Source organism: Pteropus medius, unplaced genomic scaffold (genome assembly GCF_902729225.1).
Source record: "Pteropus medius unplaced genomic scaffold, Ma_sr-lr_union100, whole genome shotgun sequence".
Taxonomy (NCBI): Eukaryota; Metazoa; Chordata; class Mammalia; order Chiroptera; family Pteropodidae; genus Pteropus; species Pteropus medius.
The window spans coordinates 8062712-8085997 of NW_024349803.1; the positions used below are offsets into that span (position 1 = coordinate 8062712).

The window sequence follows — 23286 nt, forward strand, 5'->3', positions numbered from 1 at the left end:
ATAGTTCAAATGTACAACCAGCAGTCAGTTCACTCATGCTTCCTTCCTCTGTGAGTTTTGGTTGCTAAGTACACAAGGTGTGGGGACCTGTAGAGTTGGTGTGCTAGCCCTTATGGATGCTTCCTCACAGGCTCAGAAGTGGGCCATCTTCTGCTACTTGGCCTCTGGCCATCATGCTCCACTGGCTCTTTTGGGATCTAAATAGAGCAGCCTTGTCTACAAGCATGCCCTGTCTATACTTGTCTATAAGCATGTTCCTCCTCCCTCACCACTGGGCTGCACTCAGCTTTCAGCAACTGAGTGAAAGAGGGGCCTACCCATGAAGATCTTTGCCAATCTTGGAAAGCATCTCCTTGTTTGAATCTTTGACTCAGATTACATCTCTAAACCACATAATGTGCTTTATCTGTTGTATAACAAATGTATTGGCTAAAAACAACAATCATTTCACCACTATTTCTCACAGTTATAGGACTTTGCTGGGATCAACTGGGCATGTCTTGCTGACCTCATCTTACACTGTTACGATTGGATGATGCTGGGCTGGAATCATTGGAAAGGCTCCTGCAAGTATAGATCTGATGGTTGATGGTAGCTTTCGACTGAGAACTCAGCTGGGGCTGGCATCCAGAAAACACCTTTCCTCCCCATGAACCCTGGGCTTTCTTACAGCATGATGGCTGGGTTCTATGAGGGAGCATCCCAAGAGACAGGAATTGAAAGCAGCCAGGAGTTTCTTAAGTCCTCAGCCTGGAAGCAGGCACTGCAGAGCTTCCATCATATTCTACTCATCAAACAACCATAAGCCTAGATTTAAGGGAGGAGACATAGACTGCACCTCTTGGTGGGAAGAATGTCAGATACTTTGGGGAACATGTTTTAAAACCCCTCACGACATGTGATCAGAGAAGAGTGAACATTTGGCCATTCATTCATTCATTCATTCATGCATTAAATAGTCCTGAGCACCAATTTTGTGACAGGTCTGATATGGGGACAGAGGCAATACATGCCTTCTGCCTTTGAGAAATTCAGGACTCAAGGACTAACTTTTGGACCTTTGAACTGTGTGCTCCGAGTGCCCTTCCTGGTTGGAAACTTGAGTCCACTGTGTCGTTCTGCTGTGAGCTTCCAGTGGTACTCCGGGACAATCACCAGAGGGGCCTCACCCTGGGAGTGAAACTGATTCCCTCTGCCCTTTTAACCTTCACAACCACTGCATTCCCTTTGGAGTTTAAGTTCATGTGTAGTAAGTTTTCTGTTATTTGCATTCAAATTGATATAAGGCATTGACTAAGAACAAATTAGAGGGAGTGATATGAGGATACATGGAAGCCATCATGGAATGGTTAATGGAGAGATTTTCAAGGATTAGGCTTTAAGGCTTTTGCCTTATGTACTGACTTTTTAACCTAACCTTTGGGTTAGATGTGACTCTTCTGTGAGGCCATTGAAAATATAACAACCATGTATAGCCACTATTAATTCCTTAGAAGAAAAGACACCTTAATCCTCACCCCCTAAAGTAGCAGGAACATAATAATAAAGGAAAGTTCTGTCAATTAAAATAACTTGTCTATGGTCATGCTACCCTGAACAAGCCTGAACCATCTGATCTCAGAAGCTAAGCAGGGTCAGGCCTGGTTAGTACTTGGATAGGAGACTACCTAGGAAGACCAGGTGCCGTAGGCATAAAAAAGAAATTTAACGTATCTGTATTAAAACATTGCATTTTTCATATTTTTGTCATTATACCATAGACTAATGACCAAGGCTGTGGTCACTGTCTCTTGGGGCCCATCTTTTTCCTGGGAGAGTGTGTGGCCCTTGATCACTAGGGCATAGTGTCTCCTTCTTGCCTCTTTGAGCCTTACCTCATTCAAGAGTATTTGCCTGAGAGCCTCTGGTCCACTCATAGTTGCTGATGGAATAACTCAAATGTCCAAACACTAATCATATCTAGAGTCTTTCTTTCTATCCTTGATGTTCTGGGACTCTGTTATCTGTACTTTGAGAATGACCAAAAGAAAGGGAAATAAGAAATCGTTGCAACAAGCTAGATTGAAGAGTTATTTTATTCTAGCCTACCCTTGCTCTGGTCCTGGGTCCTAACCACTTTACTTATCTCCATAGTTTATTTATTTTTCTTTGAAAACCTGAAGCAAGACAAAAACACCAAGGTAGTTATTTCCTGATAATAAACAACCCCCACCCCCAAACCTCCTTTCTATTATTCTGTTAATGGCTTAGTCCCTTGCAGGTTTCCTCTTAAAATTTAAGAATGGTTCGAGCAAGCTGTCATCTTTCTAAATCATTTCTTATCATAGTTTCAAGATTGATTAGCACCTGCTCTCCTATTTCTCCCCACCTGCAGGCATTTTTGAGAGCAACACGGTAAAAAGATGACAATGTTAGGGACCTACGTAATTCATAAATGGCTTTGACTGTGTGGGTTTTGATGAGGCAATATGGAAAATGATTGCATTAAGCATTGCTATTTATTTACTTGACTTTGTACAGGACAATCAATTTGTTCACGTTCCGTGCCTCCTGTCAGGAAGTTAAATGGCAGAGAAGGCAGGCTGGATGCATTACCTCATTGCTCTAAGAGATGCTGTCACTTCTCAAATCACTTTAGATTGTTTTTAATAACAACATCTTTCATTCCTGTCCACTGAGGGAGTGGAAATTCTCTCTCCACAGAGAACAGAATACCAAGGAAGGTGAGGTCTGACCATGAAGAGATGAGCTCATTTTCCCTTCAACTATATGAAAATGCTGTTTCCGTAGGTCAAATATCAGCAATTTCATGTGGAGCAACCTATTAATTTAACACACACGTTTGCCAGGATAGAGTTAATCTGTCTAGAACAGACAGGAATTGGTCCTATTTGAGTATTTATGGAAAAAATCCAGATCCTTGCAGAGAGAACTGGTCAATATTCAGCCCTGGTCACAGCAGACATCAAACTGCAGTTGTGTAAAAATATGGTAGATTAGAGGCTGCACTGGACCCACGGAATGGGCCTGATGGGACAGTGCGTGCGGCTCTGGTGTTTGTTGATTAACTATTTTGGGATATTCTGGACAATTGATCAGAATGATAGATGGCTTCTTTAGGATGGTCTCTGAGTTTGAATAAGCTCTGGAAATCAGGTTTCTGGGTTCAAGAAAAAGGCTGGTTAGAGAAAGACAAAAAGAAAAAAAATGTTTGCTTTTTATTTAAGAGGTGAAGAGTGGAAGAAGGAAGTTGCTTCAACACAGCATTGAACTTGAGTTTAGGTTCTGCCAGCTCTGTAACCAAATCATGGTGTCTCCAAGGATTGGATATTTTCTCCTTTGTAGAAGTATGATTAGTACGTTGGTTAATTTATTATGTCAACTTCACTAGGCCACAGAATCCAGATATTTGGTCACACATTATTCTACGTGTTTCTGTATAGATATTTTAAAGATGAGATTAACATTTAAATCAGTCAACTTTGATTAAACAGATTACCCTTCATAATGTGAGTGGGCCTCCTTCAATCAGTTGAAGGCCTACATTTAAAAAAAAAAGAGAGAGAGACTTGGAATCCCCGAGGAAAAGGAAATTCTGTCAGTAGACTGCCTTTGAACTTGAGTTGTAACTCTTCCCTAGGTGTTCAGACTGCTGACTTATCCTGCAGATTTTAGACTTGCCAGCTTCCACAATTGTGTGAGCAAGTTCCTTAAAATCTGTTTCTTTTCCTACACACACACACAAACACTCACACAAACCTATTGGTCTGTTTCTCCAGAGAACTCTGACCAATACAGTGGATAAATAATGTTTAAGTTATCCCACTCGTTCATTCGAGGCATGAGACACCTACTCTGTGTCTGACCTGGCACAAGATAACCTTGATATTAAGTAACCTCTAGGAGACCACACCTGTCTCATTCACTGTTAGGTCAACACCCTGCACAGCACCTAGCACACGATTGGTTCTTCTTAAATGATTATCTTTGAGCCCTTAAATTCTGGGTCCATTCCGGAAGAGGGGGGCATGGCTTGGAACTGGAGCAAAAGGAGAGTGGAACAAAAGATGGGATGCAATGTCTTCAGAGACCTGGAGGGCCTGGTGCAGAGAGGAAAAGTCAGAGAGCTCTGGGGAGACACTAGAAGGAGTCAGGATGGGTGTGCCGTATGTTGAGCATTTTGCTTCCCTCTGCGGTAGTGGGCATCAGATGGTATCACACCCAGGTGAAGTAGCGTGGCTGACTCAGAACCTGGCCAGCTAAACCTGTTATTGTTGTATCAGAAATCCTGATCATCCGTGGGGGGCTTCAGACTTCTCACAGTACTAGCTAGCACTGACATTAGCTCATCAGATCTTCACAGATTTATTATAAAAGATTTACATTGTATATACATACTTACTGCTCTTTTTTCCAGACACAACACAGTTTCCACAAACACTGCATATTTATTCCTTATAAACTCACATTTATTATACATTCGATTTTATTTTTCTCTGCATGGGTTTCATCCTTTCCTTTCTGGGTGTTTCCCTGATTTTACAGGGGCTTCTTCCAAATCCATCCATTTGTTCTTGTGCATCCTGTTCCCTTATGCCTCCTTATGCCTTATATCCTATGTAATATATCTCTGGCTCTCATGTTCGTTTTTGTTCAAGTAAATCAAGTATTTTATTATATAATTAACAGATGCCTAATGTCAAAAATTTGAAACGTTAACCATAATAAAAAAAAGTAGGCAAATAGTATCCATAATTCTGTTAATATTTTGGTATGTTTACTTTAATATGTAGCCTCATTATCTAGTTTATTGCCATTGCATACCTAGCAATCTAGTCTAAGCATTTTGATATAAAAATCATAAACCTTCTTTTTAGTAGCTGTCCATTTGGCTGTCTACCTTTGGGTATAATATCATATACAAAACAATTTCTGTAATGTTGGACATTTGGTTTGTATCTGCTTTTCATGAAATGATGATGCATAACACTTGAAAGAACATATTGTACCTAACTCTCCCTCTGCCTTTGGGGCTACATTTTTAGGAAAAACTCGACCATAATGCTGGCTCATAGCTACCGAGCACTCCCGTGGGCAGCCCCTGTGCAAAGCGCTACCTGGTTATTTCTGCAGCATCCTTATAGAATTTGTACCATGACTCCCATTTTTTTAAGATAGGAACACCAAGGTACAAGGAGATTAGGTGACTGGGACTCATCCCTGATGGCCACTCAGCTAGCGAGTGACATAGCCCACCTTCGAGGATGACTTTGCTCATGCAGGCAAGATCTAGCATCAGCCTGGCACTTGATAGGTGCCCACAAAGGATGGCTGCCGTCATTTCTGTGGCGAGGCTTCCACAGCCCAGGTCTCAGGATGGGTTTCATTCTTTCCAGCCTGTAGGGAGGCTCCTACTCTCTCCATTCTTGCACCTTCCTGTCCTGTGGCCCCAAAGATGGGGAAGCAGGAAACACAGCACTCCCATAGGGCTCTTCCACCTGGGGATCTCCCTCACACCACTTGCTGGCCTGGCCCACGGCTCTTCCCTGTCTCCTCCTCCTTAGCACCAATAGCTTACCCATCAGATGCTTACTGCCCAGAGAATGAATGTTGTCCACTTCTGAACTCGGGCCACCAGTGCTAAGTGACATGCTACCAGGAAACTTATGTAGCACTGTGGAGCATCAGGCCTCTCACTGCAGAGCTGGAACCCGCTGCCTCCGCAGCTCCCAGAGGGCCAGCACCCACTGCATTGGCAGGGGTGGGGCTCCCTTCTGCAGGCTGCTCATCCCATTGGGCCACCTCTGCCTTCCAAGCTGCTGAGGCTCTGCAGACACCACATCCTTCCTCTTTTTTAGATGAATCAGCCCTGCTGAGCTCTTCCCAGAATGCACCTTCCTCAGTAAGTGTTTGAACTCTCTAGAGCCTCTGTCTGGAAGGGCCTGTCAAAGGCAAAGCTGATGTGATGCTCTTTGTTTTACCCCTGCAGCAGCAGATTTCCCTAGAGCTGCTGTGAAGACTTACTCAGGTGTGCTGACCGTGCCCTGGGGCATTTCTGAGCAAAGGTAGGGCCCCACCAAGCAGACATGAGATAGCAAAATCAAATTCAGAACTGGGAGAAAGAAGTTAAATTCTGTCTATTTTACTCTGGTCTCATTAGATTTCCAACAGATTTCATGCTTCCAAATGCATTTGCCACACAGAGCTGCTTGGGGCTTCTTGGAGCCCTCCTAGACAGACAGGCGGGAGTGCAGGGTGGCCGTGTGGGAGGAGGCTGGGCTCTGGGAGCAGGGAAACTTTCAAGCAAGGAGCCTGAGGGGTCTGGGGGCAAAGAGGATGTGAGCTCGAGGGCTGCCACACTAGAAGATTCCTGCCAAAGTGCCTATTGTTTAAGGTGCCCTGCCCCTCCCCAGGTCTGCTCAGTGCCCACCCATGTAGGCTGAGAGAAGGACATCCACTAATACCAAGTGGCAAGACCGGGCATCCCCTCTGGGCCTGCTCATTGACACTCCCCCACCCCGCCATAGGGTGGTTACTGGATGCCTTCAAGAAGCCATCAGACCCCATGCACATCATGGTCACGTTCTTCCTGCTGCTTCTGGTCCCAGGAGCAGGGGAGGCAAGGGCTGAGGAAGGAGCCAATGCAGGCTCAAAGGCGTCCTGACTTCACGCGTGCCTCGTGCAGCCCAGCATGACTTTGGAGTGTCATTTCCAATAGGAGTCCCTAGATGAAGAAGGTTTATAGGAGAGAGGGCCAAAAAGCAAGAAGTCACAGGCAGAAGGGGTCTGGGAACAGATGAAAAGGATGGTGGGCAGGCTCCATGGGAGAGGCCTGTGAGCTCTCAGCATCCGGCGCTGAGGCCAGACGGCTCCTTCGCACCCTGCTCTGGGGACAGTACCACTTGTCTCCCCTTTCTTCTTCCTCTGTTCCCTCTTTCTTCCTTTTCTATTGTTCTTGTCTCCTTTGGGAAAGTTCTGGTGTGACCTGCCAATAGGGTTATCAAGTCCTCAAGACCCTGAATCTTTCAACCCCCAACCCCATGCATGCCTTAAACCACCTTCCCGCATCCGTGGAGAACCCTGGTCTCTGCTGTGTCATTCCCTCTGTGATGCTCGCTGGCGCCCTCCTGCTTCTTTCTTTCCGCAGGACTGGGAAGTCTGAGTACTGGTTCCCTAGTGCAGATCTTTAGAGGGGTTCTGTCCCCTTATTACACACGGCCTCGGTCGCTCTTTCTTCCTTGAAGGTTCTCTGAGGATGGTGACCACATCTTCTAACCTCAAAATCAGATTCCCTGACATACGTGCACATATATCATATGCATGTATATATCTGTACATACACATATACTGTATATACAGGTGTACATGTGTCCTTAGGGACACACAAAATCGTGTCCCTGCTGCCTTTACTGAAAGCCCCAAGCACCCTAGGCAGCAGGGCTGAGCCCCCACCTGCTCAGGCATTGTCCTCTGGCTTTGTCTGTTAGGTTAGCTTCATTTTAACTCCCTTTTTTTAGTGAGCTTATTTTTCTCTTTCAACTGGAAAATCACATTTGATCAGCTGTAGAGAGCAATCAAATACTGAAACATTGGGATTTTGTTCAGGAGTCAGCCCCTCCAAAGCTGGTATGGGTTCTCTGAGGCAAGACGGGACTCCTGGGGGGCCACATCCAAGCTCCTGAGAGCAGTGAGTCAGGCAGGCAGTGGACAGGCACAGATGGGGAGAGAGAGGAACGAACCAGCCATATTAGAAGCAAGAAAAAAAAAAGCCATACTGTGCTGGGCTGGAGCTCCGCGGTCTGGGTTTGTGCTGGTGCATTCTGTCTGCCTCAGCGTCTCCCTCATTCCTCTGCTCTCAATCTCACTTGATGAACGTGGCGAAAGGTGAATGAAGTGCAGCGCTGGTGTCCAGCTGCTCTGCTGCTGGGCGTGCTGTGAATGGGAATGATGGCCCGCCTGGCAGGGCAGTGGGCTCTGCCCTTCTCATCTCCCCACTCCCTCCCCTTCTGCCAATGAGCCCCTTCATGTCCTGGAGAGGAGGAGAGTCCAGCCACAATAAGAGTGCCCTTGCTCACTTGTCTTTACCACCATTCCGCATCTCCTAAACTTATTTGACCACAGGAAGCTTTTCTCCTCAGAACGCCTAATGACATCTTATAGAATATAGTTTGGGAAACGGTTTGGGAGAAGCAATTTATTTTTATACTAGATACCTCACTCAAATTCATGGAAATGATCCTGATGAATATTATCAAGCAAATCATATCAGCAAATACTTTTCACGCATTTTCTATGTGCAGTGTATCCGGTTGGTCCCCATGGCAGCAGATTTTCTGTCCAAATTGCGTTCAGTGATAAAACTGGGAACTTATATTCAGCTTCTCTACAAGGTTTACTTCTGCTGTAGGAAAAATTTTATTACAGAAAGAGTCCTCTCTGAGTGAACACAATCACTTACTGCTTCACAGCTACTAAGCTGACATTTAGAATTCAGATGTCACCCGCAAGTGCCTGAAGTACTGTGTTATCTGGGATGTTATGGCATGGGTCACTTTTCTCCTGTAGGGATGATCCCTGGCAGCTCACCCCATTACTGAGAGGTCTCCCAATTTGCAATTACATGAGGAGTGAACTCCCACCTGTTTGAAACAACTCAAAAATAGGAGAGGAGGGGGATGGAGAAGGGAGGAAAGGAGGGGAGTAACAGGGGAGAAGAAAGTGAGGCGCAAGCAGCGCCTTGTGGGGGTTTGGGGGGTCAAAATTTGACAAGCCTCCCAACTTCACTGTCAATATCTGTTGCAGTCACTGTTTTGGGTATGATGGATATTTGCTTTGTAATGGGAGTGGTTGAGGGCAGTGATAATGTAGACATAAAAAAAGTATATATTTTACTCCAAAAATACCCAAAGTGTATATTTTACTCCAAAGAGCATCCCAGGGCCTTAAATTCCTAGGGAAACTGAATAGGCTTTTAGGGGCTCTGAGGCGTGGGGAACATAGGCTCTGGTTCTAGCTCTGCCACTGCTAAGGTGTGACCTTGGGCAAGTGCCTGTGGATCTCAGTGTGCTTATGCAGAAGCTGAGAAGCAGTCTAGGCCAATTCTCAGACACAATGTCTATGAAAAAGGAGGGGATACTGATGAGGAAGGCTGAGTGCTAGTGTACATTCTCTCTCGCCCTTTGGCAGTCAATCAATATTGAGATAGAGTTCACATACCATAAAATTCATCCTTTAATTTGTTTTTTAGTACGTTCACAAAGTTGTACAACCATCACCACTACCTTCTTCCAGAACATTTTCACCCTCCCCCCAAAAGAAACCCATGCTTGTTAGCAGTCACCATGCCTTGTGCCACCCAGCCCCTGATAGCTACTAATCTGCTTTCTGTCTCTATGGATTTGCCTACTCTGGATGTTTCACGTAAATGAAATGATACGGTATGTGGACTTTTGTACCTAGCTTCTTTCACTTAGCATAATATTTTCAAGGTTATCCATGTCCTTGCATGTACTAGTACTTCATTCCTTTATACAGCTGAATAATGTTTAACTAGTCATCGGTCACATTTTGTTTATGCCACATTTTGCTTATGCTACATTTTGCCACATTTTGTTTATCTAATCATTGGTCAGTGGACATTGGGTTGTTTCTACTTTTTAGCTATTATGAACAATAATAATCATTTGTGTAAATTTTTTGCCCGGACTTATGTTTTAATTCTCTCAGGTTTGGAATCAGAATTTTGGGTCATATGCTACCTTTATGTTTAACTTTTTTAAAAACTGCAAAACTGTTTTCTAAAGTAGCTCCACCATTTTATATTGCCACCAGCAATGTGTAAGGATCCTAGTTTTCTCGTGTCTTCACTAACACTTGTTATTGTCCCTCTCTTTATTATAGCCATCTTGGTGGGTGTGAAGCGATATCTCTTTGCGGTTTTAATTTGCATTTCCCTAATGACTAATGTTGTTGATTATCTTTTCATGTGCCTATTGGGGCTATTGTTAAAGTTGCAGAGACATGTCTGTTCAACTCCTTTGCCCATTTTTAAATTGGGTTGTTTGTCTTTTTATTGAGTAGTAAGAGTTCTTTATATATTCTGAATACTAGTTCCTTTTTAGATATATGATTTGCAAATATTTTCTCTCATTCCGTGGGTTGCCTTTTAACTTTATTGAGAGTATCTCTCGAAGCACAAAAATTTAAAATTGTGATGAAATCCAGGTTACCTGTTATTTCTTTTTGTTACTTGTGCTTTTTGATGCCTAAGAAACCATTATCTAAGTCCAAGATCATAATGATTTATACCTATTTGTTTTCCTAAGAATTTCATAGTTTTAGCTCTTGCATTTCGATCTTTCATCCATTTGAGTTAATTTTTGTAGGACAATCACTTTAATTAAAAACAAAGCAAAACCCTGAGCTGGGCCAAACCGAACCCTCTTGTGAGTTACCAGTTTTGCATGTTTTCTAAGGGCTCTCTGCTAATTCTCTGTCACCAAAAGTTTGTCTGCCTTTTGTGAGTCAATGGAGAATAACCTAGAACCCAAGGGAAGACAGTTTGGAGCAGGACTTCCCGCAGCAGTTAGAGGCCAGTAGAGCCCGTCCTGGGGCAAAAAAAGTGCATTGGGTCTTCTGATGCGGAAGGCCAGATGAACATGGATGTGCTTGTGAGTAGACTTCAGAGCTGGGTAAGGCCTTGCTGGTTTAGGTTGAGACCGACCCCAGGTTCTGCAGGCTCAGGCCTGGCATGCTCGCTCATACATGCCTCCCCAGACCCTGAGCGATGGCCTGGTTTCTAGAGATCTGGGTTCCCTTGCTACTCTAACCAGCTGTGTGATTCTAGGACACTTACTGAACTCCTCTGAGCCTTCAGTTCTTGCACTATAACATGACACCTGTGACCTTGTATTAATGACTCTGATGATTGCTTGAGTCCCATTGACGTGCGATGTTTCCAAAAAGGTTAGAATGCTTTGATTGTGGAGGTGTTGAGCAGTGCTTCCTCACGTGCATACCATAGAAATATAAAAGATAATGGTTGTGTGATCAAATGACTGAGAAATACTAAATCCAACACAAATGGGTCTCTTTACTATAGGACTTTCCAAAGCCTTTCTGGGAGCATGCTGCTAGAATCTGTAGGAGAGGGATGTCCTGTGTAGCATTTACCAAATTAGTTTAACTACGAAGGAGCTATTATAAAAAGTGAATGCTGCCAGTTTCAAACAATGTGAATGAAATGATGGTCATGGTACTGGACTTCTGTCTGCGTGTGCTGCTGTGTGAGTCAGGCACGATGTTATCTAACCCGGTGCATAGAGTTATGCCTTCCAGAGTAAGCTTTGCTTTCCAGTGAGCCTGAAAAAGTCTATTAAGCTGGCCTAGGTTATGGAAAGCAACTCTGGTCAGTCTGGCTAGTCTAATGTTTAGACCTGCCTTGCACTCCTCCATTGGCAGCAATGAAAGGCCACTATGCCAAGAAACCCCAGAACCTACCTGATGTAGTTCATACCAGTGGGGCTTTGATCTTTGATTATGTTGGAGGTGAAAAGCTAGGTGTGTCTGGCTTTACTCACTCACCAGCATTACTGGCAGTAGAACTGACCAGGCCACAATGACTCTGAGTCCTGGGGTTTGAGAAAGAGTCCCAGGCCCAGAGAGGTAAGGAAGGGCCTGGCAAGGCCCCTGTATGAGGTGATCCTCTTCTTTTCATCAGCCTACATCATTCGCTTATTATTATGAAGAGTTTGGAATGGGGTGAGTGGAGATGATAATGAAGGAAAAAGATCTTGCACAACTTATTAATAATTTATTAAATAATAATTGTATAATATATCCTTTTTGGATTTTATTTAACTCCATTTTTGTTTGTTTTAGATAAACATTTGCGTTATTTTGCATTTCTAAAGTCAGAACTGAGAGTTGCATGAGGCAGGGGTGGAGGTTGATATGGGGCATGGGAAAGGGAATTCTATATCTGTTTAGATGAAAAGGGACAACAGACCATAAGCTCTGATTTTCACATTATCAAAAATGATGCACATGGCCAAGTGTCCATTGTGCTATAGCCGTTGTACAACAAAGTGTGGCCAGTGGGTCTGAGAGTGGTTTATCTGGTCTATGTCTTTCCTTCCACACACCTTGGTGGCAAGCAAGGTTACCTCCTTGCATAGGATCGTCCTCAAAGGCGGAGGCTGGTCCCCAGCCCATCTTCCTTTGCTGAACTGATCTGGCTCTGCCATTGCACAAGGCTTGTAAACCTTCTTCAACAACAGGGTATGCTTCCCTGGAGCAACCACGAAGGAGATCCAGGTTTCAAACGTTCATTCCCTCTGCGCTGGAATACAAAGGTGAGGCCAGCACAGTCTCTGCTCTTGGGGACATCACAGTCTCACTGAGAGTGACTGTGCCCAAGTAACCACGGTACTAGGTTGAAAGAAGTAAGATCTCAGAGAAAGGTAGATAGAGATCAGTGGAAGCTCAGAGGAGGAAAAGATAATTTTCAACTAGTCTGAGGGATAGGAAGCCTTCATGGGAATGAAATGAGTTTTAAAAATCGTTCTTAAAGAGGGTAGGACTTGAAAATGCTGAGTTGGGGGAAAGATTTATGTGGCTTCTTCCCAGAGTTCATGAAGGCGAGTGCAGTTATATGAAGAGGTAATGTGCTGGACAAGAATGCACAAAGTCTTTCCCGCTGGGCTCTGGAGATTGAAAATTTAAAGCAATTGGACACCTCTTTCTGTTCCAACACCATTTCATTTGAGGTTCCATTTCCAGAGTTGACTTCAAAAAGGCCGGGGTGCGGAGGCTCCCTTTAGTGATTTATTTCGGTAATGAGTGAAAAGGATCATAGGTTTAAATACCATATATGTGCTAATGACTTCAAAATTGACTTCTCCAGCCAAGACCTGAGCTCAAAAATCATATAGATACCTGATGACTTGACACATTCCTCTGAATGGCTAATAGACATTTCAAACTCAGTGTGACCCACATGGAACTCTAAATTGTCTTCTTCTCATCGATTTCTCCTCACTTTTCACCATTTCAATAATGGCACCACCAAAGATCCAGTTGTCGAATCAAGAAAGTTAGGTCGTTCTTGATTCCTCTCCTCAATATCTTCTTCAACCCTGCTTCCAATCCACCAGTAGATCCCATCGGCCCTCTCTCTCGAGAATATGTTCCAGTCTTTGCTTTGCTCTATCTCTACTGTAGAATCCAGCACAGTCCACCAGCATCTCTCCCCTTCTTAGTAAAACCAGATACCTTACCAGCCCTTCATGGCCTGACCCTCCTCTACACTCTGACGTGTCTCTTTCTGCTCTGTCCAGGCCCACTGAGCTGCAGCCACACCATCCTCCCTGTTGTTCACGATCCTTCCTGCCTGAGGCTTTTTACTCTCCCATTCCGTCTGCCTAGAAAGTCATTGCCCCTGATCTTTTGTGTGACTGATTCTCACCTTCGCCAGCCTTAAAGTCTAAAGCACCCTCCACTCCCCATCTCTGTACTCTCCATCTCTATACTCCTCATTTTCTCTGTTCTATTGTCTTCAAAGCATTTATCGATATATGACATTTTCTTATGCATTTATTAATTATGCATTTGTCTGTTTGTTCCTTCCACTCTCCCTTCACTAGAATGGAAGCCCCACGAGTCCCATGAGAATAGTTTTATTCTCTGTCTGGTTCAATTGCATTCTTTGTACCTGTCACCTAGTAGGAACTCAAAAAATCTTTTTAACTTATTTTTAATGGAAAATTTCAAACACAGAGAAAAGTAGAGAGAATAGCATAACGAATCCACTTCTACTTATTGCTCAACTTCAACAATTATTAGCCCAAGGAATATCTGTTTTCCTCTCTTCCCCCATGTTGAAGCGAATCCAAGATATCACATTTCAGTGTGTAACTCTAAAATAAGAATTCTTTAGAAAAAATAGTCATAATATAATTATCACATCTAAAAAATTTACAATAATCTCTTAATATCATCAAATATCCTGTGAGTTTTTAAAGTTCTCATTTTTTTTTTTTAATAGTTCTTTGTTTGTTTGAATCGGGCTCCAAACCAGTTCCTTAAATTGCCATTGTTTATAAGTTTTTAAATCTTTCTTTTTTAATCTATAATTTTCCCAACTATCTTGTTTTGTTCTTGAAATCCACTTGTTGAAGAAGCCAGGGATTTTGTCTTGTAGTGTCCCACAGTCTAGGTTTGCTAATTGCATTCCAGTGGTGTTGTTGAACTTGTTTCTCTGTCCCCTGCATGTCCTGTACATTGGACTTAAGAGGCTCGATTACAATTCAGATTTGTTTTTTGGAAAGAATACTTCCATCTTATGTTCTTCCATCAGGAGGTACATCGTGTCTGTCTCTGTGATGTTATAAGTGCTGATTGTCATTGCCTAGATCCAGTGTTTCATTAGAGCTTACAGAATGTTAATATTCTAATTCTATCATTCCTTCTGGATATATTAGCTGGAATGCTCTTATAGGGAGGAACCTACCTTCATTAATTATTTGGTTACCCTGAGATATAGTTGATATATAAAGGCAGAAAAGTATTTGATTCTATCAGTTTGCAGAATGAGCCGGCCCTTACATCCTCCAAAGTTCACCAATGAGGATTTTTATTTTAAATATCATAATGATTTCCTAGATTTAAATACACATGATGCATTTTAATCAATAGATATTTGTTGAATGAATGAATGAATGATTGAGCAAATGCAAGTTTAGAATTTTCTGTAGACTTTCAGCTTTTTCTTTCAGACTTTATAGTCCCAGATTTTGTATGCAAAACCATATGATGATTTTCTTTTAGGGTTAATTCTATTTCTTAAATATCTACTTTGTATTAATCGAATAGTACAACAGAGGTCCTGCTTTTAGGAATGCTCTTATCCATCCACTATTGAACAAAACACTTTCAGTTAGATCTTATATCACTTCATTATCAAAACTCACCTGCTTTGATAATGTGTTTCCCACCTAGGAAGATGCTGGTCAGTGGTGTAGAGGCAGTGGCACTGACCTTGGCCTGGTCTCGGCTCCTTATGCTGTAGGCTTGAGTCAGTCACCTCCCCACTGGGAATCAGTTTCCCCATCTGAACATGCAGGGACGGCACCAAGTAATTACCAAGGCTTTTTCCAATCCTTCCATTTTGGGGAGTTTTTCCTCCTTCCTACTACATGTGACCTCTTTAACTCGTAAGCTACATCAGAGGGAGCAAGTACGGCAGGAATGCAGTGGGATGGGGAGGGAGAAGTGGGACCCACAGGCCAGGAGAGAGAGCCCTCCACACACAGTTCAGCCAGATGCTCAAAAGAAGCCAAGACTGGAATACAGTTGCCATTCTGTGTGCTGTATTCTTTAAAAGCTCTTGGGAATTGGATGGGTACAGCAGGTGAAAACAGCAGGTGGCAGGTTAGGAAAGATTTCTGGGAGCATTCGGTGGTCTCTGAAGGAAGAAACACTAGGTGTTGGATGCAGGAAACTATTTTCAAAGTATGGTTCCTGGAGCATGGCTATCTGACTCCCAGACTATCCCTCCACTTACTTTACACTTCCTGTCAGGGCTGCTCTCACAGCTTCAGTTTACCTCCCACCTGTGTCTGCGGCCCTCCCTGGAGGCAGAGGCAGCCTTGCCAGCCACTCTGGCAGCATTGCCCGTCTGGGAATTCAGACATTTAGAGTGCCAGAGAGTCTGCTGGCATTTTCCTTTTGTCTGCCGCAGGGTTAGATTGCCTGGGAATCGATGGCCAGCGTTCTGTGAGCTTTCTGATGAGCAGGCCTGCTGCTGAGCTGTTGTCTGTGTTCCCGCTCTCCAATCACAGGGCCTACATTTCCCCATCTCTGTCAGCGTGCAGCCCAAGCCCCCAGAGAGAAAATCAGTTTATCCGATGCTCACGTGGACCTGATGAGGTATCCAGAGATGATGGAATGTCTCTTTCTTCGGCTTCCAATACTAGCTGCCAATAGCGAGGGGCTGGTGGGGCTTTTTATTAACCAAGGACAGAGACTGACTGACTGATAATGGAGTGTGGTGGCTTATATGGCATCATCCACAGCTCCTCTCCCCCGCTTTGTGGTAGGAAGGGAGAGGCAACGATTAGGAGGCCACTATCCTGCTTCATTCTCATCACCCTCCCAGTTCTCATCCATCATTGCCTCTTCCCCAGTGTAAACGGTGAGCAGGTCACTTTAAGAAGGAGGAGGTATGCTTTGGACCCTGCTCGGGGCTTACACGTTGAGGTACCCTGGACCTTGGGACTTTTCTCCTTGGTACCTTGTAGGCGATGTTAGACTTTTCTTCCACTTAAGGCATCTGGGGATGAATGGATGGTCAGAGTCACATTGTGGTTATAAACCATCCTAAGAGATGGGTTCCTGGTATCCATTTAGAAATAAGGGACAGTGGTGGCACAGTTGGATATCCACATGCAAGAACAACAAAATTAAACCTTTACCTCACACCGTACATAAATGTTAGCTCAAAAATGAGTCATAGACCTAAATGGAAAAACCAAAACTATAAAACTTCTAGGAAAAACTTTTGTGACCTTAGAGCAAAGAATTCTTAAATATGACTCCAAAAGCACAACCCATAAGAGATAAAACTGATAAATTGGATTTCATTAAAATTAAAACTTTTGCTCTTCAGAAATACTGTTAAAAATTATAGACTAGGAGAAATTATTTGCATATTATATATCTTGTAAGGGACTTAAATTCATAGCATAGAGAAGTTTTAAAACTCAATAGTAGGAAGTCAATTGAAAATGAGCGAAAAGATTGAATAGACATTTCAGCAAAGAAGATATACAAATGACTAATATGCACATGAAAAGATGCTCAACATCATTAGTCAGCAAGGAAATGCAAAATACAATGAGATTTTACTTTATACCCACTAACATGGCTATAATTCTAAATTTTAAATTTAAAGACTGGAACTCTTATACATTGCAGGTGGGAACGTAAGATTGCATGGCCACTTTAGAAAACACTTTGGCAGTTTCCTAAGCATAAATTTACCATATGAGCCAGTAATTCCACGCCTAGCTTTCTACCCAAAAGAATGAAAACATATGTCCACACAATGACTTGCATGCAAATGTTCACAACAGCATTATTCATAAAAGCCAAAAAGTGGAAATTATAGAAATGTCTATTAACTGGTGAATGAATAAACGAAATGTGGTATGTCCATACAATGGAACATTATTCATCAATAAAAAGGAATAAAGTACTGATATATGCTACAGTATGGATGAACCTCAAAAACATTATGCTAATGAAGAAGGCAGACACAAAGAAAATATAGATTGAGTCCATGAAATATCTAGAAAAGGCAAATCTGTAGAAACAGAGTGTAGATCAGTGGTTGCCTGCGGTTGTAGGTGGGAGCAGTTATTGATTGCAAATGGATATGAAAAAATGTTTGGGAGTAATGGAAGTGTTTTAAAATTGGATTGTGGTGATGGTGGCACAACTCCACGAATTTATTAAAAGTCATTGAACTGTATACTTACAGTGAATTTTGTGGTATGCTAATTATACCTCCATAAAGCTGTTTAAGAAAAAAAAAAGAAAGGGGAGAGGTAGATTTTGGAATGTGCTTTGCCAAAGGAGAGGGGAGACTGCGCCACCAGGGAGGATGCAGACTCCCCTCCACCCCTCCGCCCCGTGCTGTCCACCTCACTGAGCTGAGTCCTAAGGACCTTCCACTTCTCCGTCTAGGAGCAGCAGCCCTAGGCAGCTCTGCAGTTCCACCTTCTACAACCTTCTCCCAACCTTGTTCTCTTCTTCGCTCAGAGAGCAGGATACTACCTCTGCTCTCTACACCCCGTCAGCCACTAGGCCTCTCACTTGCCATCACAGCCCTACCCACTCTTCCAGATCTGGTATCAGCCATCCCTCCCGCCTTCTGATTTGTCCCAGAGCCTGTTTTCTCTGATGGGCATACCCTACTTTCTAGTTTACATCACCGGGCCATGAGAGGGCTAGGCCAAGAAATGGTTCAGCCTTAAATTGTTGGAAAATGGTTTCAAACCTAGGGAAAGGGAAGTGGTAGAAGGACTGACTGGATTGAGAGTGGATGGGTAGGGGGAGCTAGAGGAAGAGTGTGTGGGATGCAGGGCATGGGACATGGGGAAACATAAGGACCCTCAAATGCTTGACACTTTCCTGGCACAGGAGGGGCTGGGGCAGCCCATAGAGGTCTGTTTGAGGGTCACAACCCAGCAACTGGAAGTGAGATGCTCAGGAGCAGCTAAGGCCTTCTGGGGTTGACCTTCAAGAATTTCAAGAATTGAGACCTCTGGAAGGTTGACCCTTGCCATTGGTTTAGTCATTTACTTCTGAGTTTGAACCAGCCCCTCAGACCTTTGAGCCCAATTTTGTAGCCCTTATTATATGGTAGACTATAAAAAGCATATACTCAGCATAAATTCATTTTATCCCCATTAAATTCTTTGAAATCGGTGCCATTATTATCATTCCATTGTGCAGGTAATGGAACTGAGGTCCAGGGGATAAAGCAGGTTATCCAAAGTTTGAAATCAGTCAGGATCAGTGAATTGGAGCCCAAACAGTCGGTCTCTAGTTCTTGCCTTTCCCAGGTCTTTGCCAACAGTGGGTTTGATGGGGTAAAAAGCCAGACTCTTACAAGCACAGCATGAGGAGCCTGGAGGCCTTGAACACAAGCTCAACAACTGGACCTGGCAAGGGGAGGAGGAAGGAAAGGAGTAGGAGAAGAAGCTGGCATACCTTGGGACAGAAGAGAGGCACAGGTCTTCCCAGGGAGGTGCCCTGAAAACCCAAGGGGCCTGAGGCTGACTGTCTCCTGGACAGACAGGGAGAGGAACTGGTCGGGCAAGGCCAGTCCCTTGGCTCCCAGGTGGCAGGGGAAACCAGCCCCACATCGAGCTCTTACATCTGTAACATGCACAGTTAGAAGCCTTTGCCAGCAGCACTGTCCACCCTCTTGCACCCTGAGGTTTAGGCACTGCAAATCCAGCACCTTCTTTGGCCATAGCCAGCAGCGGGGAGTCTGTAAGGCCAGTGTACTGATGGACGAGCGGACAGAGACAGTACCACCTGTAAGAGGGAGGCAGAGGGAAGCAGATGGAGGTTGGGAACTGGGATGTGCTGTGCCCAGAGAAATCTGATAATATGTCTTTCTTAGGGAGGATAGGATAGGGCCTCACCGCATAAGGGGACTAAGCTTAAAAGAATCCATTGGCAGAAGAGTCTTGAAATTCAGGAAAATTTTTACCTTCTCCTAATGTGGCTTCAGGAAAAATGTTTGGGAATAATGAAAATGTACTTTTTGAGTACTTATTACAGACTTGGCTTCTGAGACAGAGTCCTTCTCATAGATCTGGGCAGGCTCGCTCCCTTCTCTGGATCCCCTTTTGTCTGATTACTAAAAACACACTATCCTCCATAAAAGGTCCTTGTGATAAGAGTAACTGAGCAGACACCACAGGTCTCCAGCATCTAGCATTCAGCACCACAGTGCTGAGCCCAAAGCAGTGCCTGTGTTAGGAGCAGGTGGCGAGTCATAGACATAAGTTTAAATCAAATCAACCAATCACTAAAGAGGTACACACCAGAACATCTTCTTAGAGAATTGATGCCTCTCTTGGGCTCAGGCAGTGATGGCTTAGAAGGTTAGAATGAGTTAATCACAGAGCCATGAGCCTGAAGAACCATGGTAACCTGTCAATGGGCCCACACCTCCATCCAAATGGGCCCATGCTTCCATCCAGTCGATGGCATGTGAGAGGACTTCTGCCTGCTGCTGCTGCCACAAATCCCCTCACCCAATTGGAATAAGTACTCTGAAAGGCTCTGTCCCCAAGCCCCATGTGAGAGGATGCCTCGATCTGCTTCCTGCCTCCCGGAGACCAGCCATGTATTTAGATAGTGAAGGTGGAGAGCTGAGCAGGGGGGCCCGTGGCAGAGCAGTCCTGAGCTCCCTCGGGGCTGTTCTCCTTCCCTTTCCCTTCAGCTTGATTGTTATTCCAAAGGCCTCGTTATGGAAATTACAAAATAATGGTTCTGCAATTTGTGCATGTGTGGCTGCGTGTGCACTAATTACCGGTCCCCGTGTACCGTCTCTCAGAGGCACTGCAGGGGAATCCGAGACGTGGCTCACTCTTCACTGCTGCTTTGCCTCCCTCTCCTCCTGTCACCCATCACCCCAGCTATCTCCCTTCTCCAAAGTGTGGGGATGACATGGAATATTTGAGTAGAAATGGCCATCCCAAGCCCACCTACATATGTTGAGAGGGGCCCAGGGCACAAAAGGGACTTAGAGGTATCCCTGCCCAGAAGAGGAGGTGTGGATCTATATCTATGAAGCATGTGCACTGTTTTTATAGCAGAAATCCTATTTATTCGGAGTGGCTTTGGGGGCTGTTGGGATAAATGAAGCATTCTGACTCCTGGTACTGTCACTGTGGCAACCCTTACTCCCTGGCTGGCAGTGTCCTCCTGAGTTGGGGAATTACTTGCAAAATTGGGAAAGAAAGGGGTGAGGAGAGAAGAGGCTCATGGGGAGTGGGGTGTTACAGCAGATCCTGGTCCAGGCGTGATGCCCTCAGGAGAAGAAAACCTTTGGCTCACAGGGAGGCTTCATGGAGGAGGTGGAGCGGCCCTGAGCTGGATCCCAGAAGGGGAAGCTGGGGCCAAGGGAGAAAGCAGAGAAGAGAGATAAACAGAACCATCCTGCCCCAAAGCCAAAGCCTTGTACTTTTTGCTAAGTACAAAGTTAATCAGATTCTAAAGAAAACTGTTTCTGGGGAAAGCTAAGCTTTCTTTGCAAGGGAAAATAAATTGCTTTAGTTAAATTACCCCTGGGGATACTTGGGGTGGGCCAAAGGCAGAATCTTCAGAGGTCCATGTGTGGACAGTCTGAGGAGAGTGTGGTCCTAGGGAAGAAGAGGGGCAGCAGGTGTGAGAAGGACTCAGGGGTGCTGACAGTGGGGTAACTTAGCATCTTCAGGATGTGAGTGCCAGTGAAAATGGCTGTAGGTCATGGTCCAAAGCTTCAAATCTCACCTTCCTTAAACTTTGATCAAGTTCAGGACTAACACAGACCTGAGGTGAGTTCTGATTCTTTCACTTACAGCCATAGGACCTGGGATGAGCTACTTAACTTCTCTGTATCTCGGTTTCTCCATCTACTAAAATGTGTAATGACAGCACTTGCTTCATAGGCTGGTGGGAGAATTGAGGGTGACAATGTGGTTAAGCCTTTAGCATAAAACTCACCCAGAGTGAGTCCTTGTTCCTGATGGCCATTTACTGTTATTATTGTGCATGGTTACTGTGTTGTTTTTAAGTAATATATGATTTGTGTACAGCATCTAGCACAGCTCCTAACATGTAACCATTGTGTATTCAGTGTGTCCTGTTGCTTTTACATCCAACACCTTCCAGTTCAGACAGGCATCCTGTATTCTAAATCTTCATCCCATCTCCCTCTAGAAAAGTGAAGAGAAGAATCAGATGAAGGAGAGGAGGGAAGAAAGATGTGGGGAGGAGGATTGCCTAGGGTTCTGTCTTATCTTTTCTTCTATCATCAGCAAAGCACATGATGTCTTTGAGGAATTTCATATTCCTGGTTCCTTTGAATATGTTCCTTACAAGTTCTTCGAATGTGTGGCATAAAAGGAGGTTTTGAGGAAGAAATATTTTAACCCATTTTAGAAAAAGCTGTGTGGGGAGAGGAAGAAGGGAGTCGATATAGAAATATTCCAGGTTATTTCAAGTAGAATCAGATTTGACATAAGAACTTAGGTACTTATAAAACTTTTGAAAGGGGCAGGAAGACAGAGGTCAGGCTGGGCCATTGAGCACTCTCAGATTGGTCACCAACTTTCAGGGAATCAGTAGCCAGAAGACCCTGCAGGCAATGATCACAGCTGCCTCTAGTCCTGAGACAGGTGCATCGAAAACAGCTGGGTCACTGCAAAACTTCACCTATGCCAAGTGTCATGGTCTGCTCATCACCCCTGCCCAAGAACCTCATTAAAGTTTCTGCCTCTCTTTCCTCTTCCATATCTGGTGGGAGGGCTTCTCATTGGTGGGCTCTAATCCAGACCCCTACAGCCCAGCATTCTGGGAAATGTAGTTCCCATGTTTCCAGCCCCTGCCAGCCTGAGGATCTGTTCAGCTAGGGATCTGACCACTTGAAAACCCATAAGGGAGCGGTCGTGAATGAGGAGGCAGGGCAAGCAACAGGATGGGAGGAGGGCATAGAGAGCACCACCGTCTTGCTATGGGCAGAGAGCTCAGAGCTGCACAGCTCCTGGGGGAGGAAGGGAAAGAACAGGAGGCCTGGGTGACTCCCTGTGAGGCAGATGGAACAACAGCAGGAGTGGAGAGATCCAAGCAGAAGGCCCAGGCTGGGAGGCAAATGCAGGATCTCCCCAACGCGGGTAATTGGCAGGGTAGGCAGAACTCAGAGTTGCAGGAAATCCTGTGTTGCCCAAAGGACCCGTAAAACTGGGTCAGGGCCAAGGGAAGAGCTTGGAGAAGCCAGGAGTTCAGTGGAAGGACTGTGGGAATATCATGAATAGACATGAGAGCCAAAGAGCCAATGCAAATATAAAGACAGTCTTATAATGAATCCAGTTCAACAAGGACCTGATGCCACACCCTGGGTTGGGCAGGACCTCAGATACAGAAGGGTAGTCAGATAACTTGGATGCAGTCTGCGCTCTCAGAAACATACAGTTTAGTGAGAGAGACCAAATGATGGTGATGATGATGATGAGCTAATTATTTCGACTGCTTATTATACAAATCATTTACATAGATTATTGTGTTCAATCTCCAACAGTACAAGTAGGTACTATTATTATCATACACTATTATTATATGCTATTATTATGGTATACCGTTATTATTATAACAGGTAGGAACTATTACTATTCCTAGTTTACAGATGGGGAGCCTGAGGCTTAGAGAGGTTAGTGACAGCTGGTAGGACGTGGAGCCAGGATCTATCTCTGGGCCTCCTGACTCTATATCTCATGTTGTAATATGAGACAGTGTTGGTGGCAATGACAGGATGCAAATGCACAGACAGTGCTAAGGAGGCGGTCTGGGAGGAGAATGCCAACTGGGAAGTGAGGGACACTGTCACGGATAGGGTGGATGCGAGCTAAGCTATAGGGAATGGGCACATTTCAGGTTCAGAAATGGGTGAGAAGAGCACTCAGGTAGTGGGATCCATGTTAGCCACATCTTGGAAGGTTGTAACAGTCA

General features: G+C 44.4%; 1 protein-coding gene and 1 pseudogene across 3 annotated transcripts in view; both read left to right on the top strand.

The window, feature by feature from the left end:
• Positions 1-23286, top strand: part of EPHB1 (EPH receptor B1) — a 397032-nt gene that overhangs the window by 226771 nt on the left and 146975 nt on the right. The window lies entirely within an intron of this gene.
• LOC120582473 (uncharacterized) lies at positions 1575-1692 on the top strand (annotated as a pseudogene).